The sequence below is a fragment of the Lucilia sericata genome, unplaced genomic scaffold, assembly GCF_015586225.1.
Source record: "Lucilia sericata isolate MDLA Ls3-8-SP2 unplaced genomic scaffold, ASM1558622v1 Contig001288F_arrow, whole genome shotgun sequence".
NCBI lineage: Eukaryota > Metazoa > Arthropoda > Insecta > Diptera > Calliphoridae > Lucilia > Lucilia sericata.
In genome coordinates, this window is record NW_023995238.1 from 94,961 (window position 1) to 101,909 (window position 6,949).

Below are 6,949 nucleotides of genomic sequence, written 5' to 3' on the forward strand. Positions count from 1 at the left end.
TGTTAGAAATGTTAAATGGAATTTATTTAATTTTTTTTTTTTTTATTTTATTATTTGTATATGGTAATGTGCACTAAAAATAAGTTTAAATATTTTATTGAAATTTACAATTATAGCATAGATTGTCTAGACAACAATACATTTATATGTATTGTAAATGTTGGATTTAATTACATATTTTGTTTAATATTTTATATTGTTTTAATAGTTTCACTATAAGTTGCTTTTTTCCTACATGACGTATGATTAATATCAATTGTGAATTAGTTTACCAATTTTACAATATTTCTCAAACTGAGTAAGCTAACGAAATTATTTTAGCTAACAGAACAAACTAGCTGCATCAAAGATTGCCACTTCTGTTATAGTACAAGTTAATCAGTAATGATAGGTTATCACCTTGCTTTGATGCACTTTATATTTTCAAATGACTAACATTTTTTGCTGCATATTTATTTAATATGAATCTTTCCTTGTCGTGGTCTTTTTTTTTTTTTTTTGTCTTGCCACTTGAAAATAAAATGTTTTGCTTAAAAAAGCCAGTGTCCATAAAATGCCGGACATTATCAATCATAAATTTTATACTTGTTCAAAAGTTAATATTCAAGTGCATTCATTTTTTCACTTTGGAAATTCGCTACCCGTAAAAATTTGAATTTTTGTCTAATGTTTCTTTATTACTTGTTCTAACATTAAGTCAACAAACAGAAAATGTTGTCATCAGTTTGAACTTTTAGATAGATATACGTTTATAATGTATACAATAAAAAACAAACAACAAATAACCAACAAAAAAAAATGGGACTTTTTAAAATATCTTATTAATTTAAACAATTCGGCTAAATTATTATGATATTCCTAAATTGTTCTTCAACTAATATACAAACACACTCTATTGTTGTTGGGTTATTTTTTACTCACAACGTTTAACAATTAAATATAAAATATTAAGACAATTGCGTGCTGTTTATTTTGTTAAGGCTGTTAGTGTATAAAACAATTAAATAAAAGTATTAAATAATTTAACAAATTCACGAACGCATGAGCGGGTCTCCCGGACGGTTGGACAAAATATTTAGAATTTATGTTTGCATTTTCATACCAAAGAACTTATTGTGTTCTGTCTACACTCGTGTTAGTTTTAAGATTATTTTGTTGAGTTTGTTTTTTTTTGTATAATTAATTTTTTTCCAAAAATAAAACAAATATTTGCTATTAAAAAAGCATTTGTTAGAATATAAATATATATTAAATCATTACAAAGAAGAACGTATAAGATTTGTACTTGATGCAATTTTTTGAAAAGATAAGCAGGAGATTACGTGTAAGGTAAAACGTAGAACTGAACTAGAACAGAACTAGAACAGTACTAGAACAGAACTAGAACAGAACTAGAACAGAACTAGAACAGAACTAGAACAGAACGAACAGAACTATAACAGAACTAGAACAGAACTAGAACAGAACTAGAACAGAACTAGAACAGAACTAGAACAGAACAAGAACAGAACTAGAACAGAACTAGAACAGAACTAGAACAGAACTAGAACAGAACTAGAACAGAACTAAACAGAACTAGAACAGAACTAGAACAGAACTAGAACAGAACTAGAACAGAACTAGAACAGAACTAGAACAGAACTAGAACAGAACTAGAACAGAACTAGAACAGAACTAGAACAGAACTAGAACAGAACTAGAACAGAACTAGAACAGAACTAGAACAGAACTAGAACAGAACTAGAACACTAGAACTGAACTAGAACAGAACTAGAACAGAACTAGAACAAACTAGAACAGAACTAGAACAGAACAGAACTAGAAGAACTAGAACAGAACAGAACAGAACAGAACTAGACAGAACTAGAACAGAACTAGAACAGAACTAGAACAGAACTAGAACAGAACTAGAACAGAACTAGAACAGAACTAGAACAGAACTAGAACAGAACTAGAACAGAACTAGAACAGAACTAGAACTAGAACAGAACTAGAACTGAAAACTAGAAGCATAAACTAGAACATGAACTAGAACAGAAACTAGAAGCAGAACTAGAACAGAAACTAGAACCAGAACTAGGACCGAACTAGAACCAGAACTAGGAACAAGAACTAGAACAGACCTAGAACAGAACTAGGACAGAACTTAGAACAGAACTAGAACAGAACTAGAACAGAACAGAACAGATAGAACAGAACTAGAACAGAACTAGAACAGAACTAGAATCAGAACTAGAACAGAACTAGAACAGAGCTATAACAGAACTAGAACAGAACTAGAACAGAACTAGAACAGAACTAGAACAGAACTAGAACAGAAGACTAGAACAGAACTAGAACCAGAAGCTAGAACAGAACTAGAACAGAACTAGAACAGAACTAAACTAGAACAGAACTAGAACAGAACTAGAACAGAACTAGAACCAGAACTAGAACAGAACCTAGAACAGAACTAGAACAGAACTAGAACAGAACTAGACAGAACTAGAACAGAACTAGAACAGAACTAGAACAGAACTAGAACAGAACTAGAACAGAACTAGAACAAGAACTAGAACAGAACTAGAACAGAACTAGAACACTAGAACAGAACTAGAAGAAGAACTAAACGAACTAGAACAGAACAGAACAGAACTAGAACAGAACTAGAACAGAACTAGAACAGAACTAGAACAGAACTAGAACAGAACTAGAACAGAACTAGAACAGAACTAGAACAGAACTAGAACAGAACTAGAACAGAACTAGAACAGAACTAGAACAGAACTAGAACAGAACTAGAACAGAACTAGAACAGAACTAGAACAGAACTAGAACAGAACTAGAACAGAACTAGAACAGAACTAGAACAGAACTAGAACAGAACTAGAACAGAACTAGAACAGAACTAGAACAGAACTAGAACAGAACTAGAACAGAACTAGAACAGAACTAGAACAGAACTAGAACAGAACTAGAACAGAACTAGAACAGAACTAGAACAGAACTAGAACAGAACTAGAACAGAACTAGAAAGAACTAGAACTAGAACAGAACTAGAACAGAACTAGAACAGAACTAGAACAGAACTAGAACAGAACTAGAACAGAACTAGAACAGAACTAGAACAGAACTAGACAGAACAAGAACAGAACTAGAACAGAACTAAAACAGAACTAGAACAGAACTAGAATAGAACAGAACTAGGAATAGAACAGAACTAGAACAGAACTAGAACAGAACTAGAACAGAACTAGAACAGAACTAGAACAGAACTAGAACAGAACTAGAACAGAACTAGAACAGAACTAGAACAGAACTAGAAAAGAACTAGAACAGAACTAGAAACATAAACTGAATTCAACTCGTGTTGCCACAATTAAAATTATTGACAATTCCTTAATTATTATGCCATCAAAAACTTTAGCTTAAGTATTTAAAGAGCATAAGTAATTAAATTTATTGGTTTATTTTTAAACAAACCATTAAACTTAACTAATTTCTGTTAGGCATTTTAAATTTAAATTAACATCATCTGCTCTAAAAATAACTTATTGAAAAAGAACCTTCCAAATTCCGAAAATTCTCATTAATAAACTGTAACTCGTTATTTTTCTTTTTTTTACCAAATTTTATAATCGCGTGTTTAAAATCATCTACCTTTCAATGGATTTTTACCATTATTACTGTTTTATTTTAGAAACATTTGTGTTGTGTATGATAATTATAGAAATTGTTTATATATTTTTGTTGGAGCAACAAAATAATCATAAAAAACTCACATTTTAAAAAAATTTTGACAAAAAAGTTTTGTTTGAAATTAACTTGATGTCATTATAAAATTCATTATGGCCCAATAATTGTCAATGTGTGTTGTAATCACTTTTATACACAGTCGAATAAAAATAAAACAAAATAAATTTTAACTGTCAAAAATTTTATTTATATAGGTATGAGAACAGAGTTGAAGGTCAATTTTAATTTGAATGGAAGAATGCTTTTGTCGCTGAAGGAGAGTAACAGTTTAACAGTAGGAGTTTAAGACAAATATTGTGTGAATTATTAAATGTTGAATACCATGCTAACAAGAGTTCTAGTTCAGTTCTAGTCTAGTTCCAGTTCAGTTCTAGTTCAGTTCTAGTTCAGTTCTAGTTCAGTTCTAGTTCAGTTCTAGTTCAGTTCTAGTTCAGTTCTAGTTCAGTTCTAGTTCAGTCTAGTTCAGTTCTAGTCAGTTCTAGTCAGTTCTAGTTCAGTTCTATGTCTAGTTCTAGTTCAGTTCTAGTTCAGTTCTAGTTCAGTCTAGTCAGTTCTAGTTCAGTTCTATTCAGTTCTAGTTCAGTTCTAGTTCAGTTCTAAGTTCAGTTCTAGTTCAGTTCTAGTTCAGTTCTAGTTCAGTTCTAGTTCAGTTCTAGTTCAGTTCTAGTTCAGTTCTAGTTCAGTTCAGTTCAGTTCTAGTTCAGTTCTAGTTCAGTTCTAGTTCAGTTCTAGTTCAGTTCTAGTTCAGTTCTAGTTCAGTTCTAGTTCAGTTCTAGTTCAGTTCTAGTTCAGTTCTAGTTCAGTTCTAGTTCAGTTCTAGTTCAGTCTAGTCTAGTTCAGTTCTAGTTCTAAGTTCAGTTCTAGTTCAGTTCTAGTTCAGTTCTAGTTCAGTTCTAGTTCAGTTCTAGTTCAGTTCTAGTTCAGTTCTAGTTCAGTTCTAGTTCAGTTCTAGTTCAGTTCTAGTTCAGTTCTAGTTCAGTTCTAGTTCAGTTCTAGTTCAGTTCTAGTTCAGTTCTAGTTCAGTTCTAGTTCAGTTCTAGTTCAGTTCTAGTTCAGTTCTAGTTCAGTTCTAGTTCAGTTCTAGTCAGTTCTAGTTCAGTTCTAGTTCAGTTCTAGTTCAGTTCTAGTTCAGTTCTAGTTCAGTAGTTCAGTCTAGTTCAGTTCTAGTTCAGTTCTAGTTCAGTTCTAGTTCAGTTCTAGTTCAGTTCTAGTTCAGTTCTAGTTCAGTTCTAGTTCAGTTCTAGTTCAGTTCTAGTTCAGTTCTAGTTCAGTTCTAGTTCAGTTCTAGTTCAGTTCTAGTTCAGTTCTAGTTCAGTTCTAGTTCAGTTCTAGTTCAGTTCTAGTTCAGTTCTAGTTCAGTTCTAGTTCAGTTCTAGTCAGTTCTAGTTCAGTTCTAGTTCAGTCTATTCTGTTCTAGTTCAGTTCTAGTTCAGTTCTAGTTCAGTTCTAGTTCAGTTCTAGTTCAGTTCTAGTTCAGTTCTAGTTCAGTTCTAGTTCAGTTCTAGTTCAGTTCTAGTTCAGTTCTAGTTCAGTTCTAGTTCAGTTCTAGTTCAGTTCTAGTTCTGTTCTAGTTCTGTTCTAGTTCAGTTCTAGTTCAGTTCTAGTTCAGTTCTAGTTCAGTTCTAGTTCAGTTCTAGTTCAGTTCTAGTTCAGTTCTAGTTCAGTTCTAGTTCAGTTCTAGATCAGTTCTAGTTCAGTTCTAGTTCAGTTCTAGTTCAGTTCTAGTTCAGTTCTAGTTTAGTTCTAGTTCAGTTTTCGTTCTGTTAAGCTCTTTTCTTTTGTAAAATAAGCTAATCCAGAGTTAAATTTTGTAGTTAAACGAAAACCGAAAAACCCTGCCCTATTTGGTAAAACCTCTGCATATGTTTATAGTCAGTTATCTATTCGGCGTAGTTTTATGGCGCTTTTTCTTTTTTACAACACCATTATAAATAAAATTTATTACAGAAAAACAGTTTGATTTGATTACATGGTTGGATGACAAAGTTTTCTAAATAGAAGGGGGAAACGAAAAGTAATAAAACAAACAAATACAAACAAAAATATACCAAAATTTTATTTATATATAGAGTGTGTACAAATTTAATATAAAAGCAATTGTTTATTGAAGTGTGAAATCGGGAGTTGTAAAAGGGACCCCAAAATTGTTGACACAAACCAATATTTATTTTCTATGCGCTTCTGTTTATTTTTATACAATTTTCAAAATAATGATAATCATTTACTTGTTGAATGTATCGTTAATAAATTAGCAGCAATTTAAAGTGTTAAGTTACTAAATATTAGTTTATTTTAACAAAAAAAAAAACGACTTATGTAAATAAAAACAAAAATGTGTCATCGAATAGCAACGTACGTATGTGTGAGTGTGACAGAAAAATTGAATAAATAAATCAAAAAAGTAACAAATGGTAAATCGTAGTTTTTTTTATATTCTATACCGCTTATGATAATTTTAAATACACATTAAAATTTTATTTTAACAAAGAGGAAAAAACTAAATTTTTATAAAATTTATTTTGTAAAAAAAGTTGTTTAACCAGACTTGTATGAAAATCCTTTAATGCTTTTAATTATTTATTTAAAACCAGTATTAATATTAATTTAAATAAATAAATTGACAAATAATTTAATGAGTTGTTAATTTAACAAAAAAAAACATTGATAAATACAACAAAAATATAATCAAAATATATATTATATAAATAAATGTAAAATAAATAATTTAAATTTTATAAGAATTTTATAACAAAAATAAACAAAGAGACAAGCTGAAAAGGCAAAAAAAAATAATTGTAAAAGCACAGTGGGGACGTCCAATTAAATATTTTAACAGAACTAGAACTTGAAATTTTATCACAAATTATTCGCATTTAAAAAAGTGTAGCGTTTTTATATATCTTCACACCACTGTACCTTTTTAAATTCTTTTCAATTTAAATTCAAACTTGACCGTTTGATTGGACTTTTACATACAATGTCTGTGTATTTCTGTTTACACACAAACACCCAACTAAACAAATAGGCAAACAGACTAATCAACAAATCGACAAACAATTTCATCTACATAAACAAACAAAAACAACGCATTCTCACACAAACTTTACAATTACAAATAGATTCTAACTTAAAACAACAAGAACAAAAATGTAAACAAACCGAAATAATCACTCGTAAAAATATTAAACTACAACAAACGACGACAACAAATACG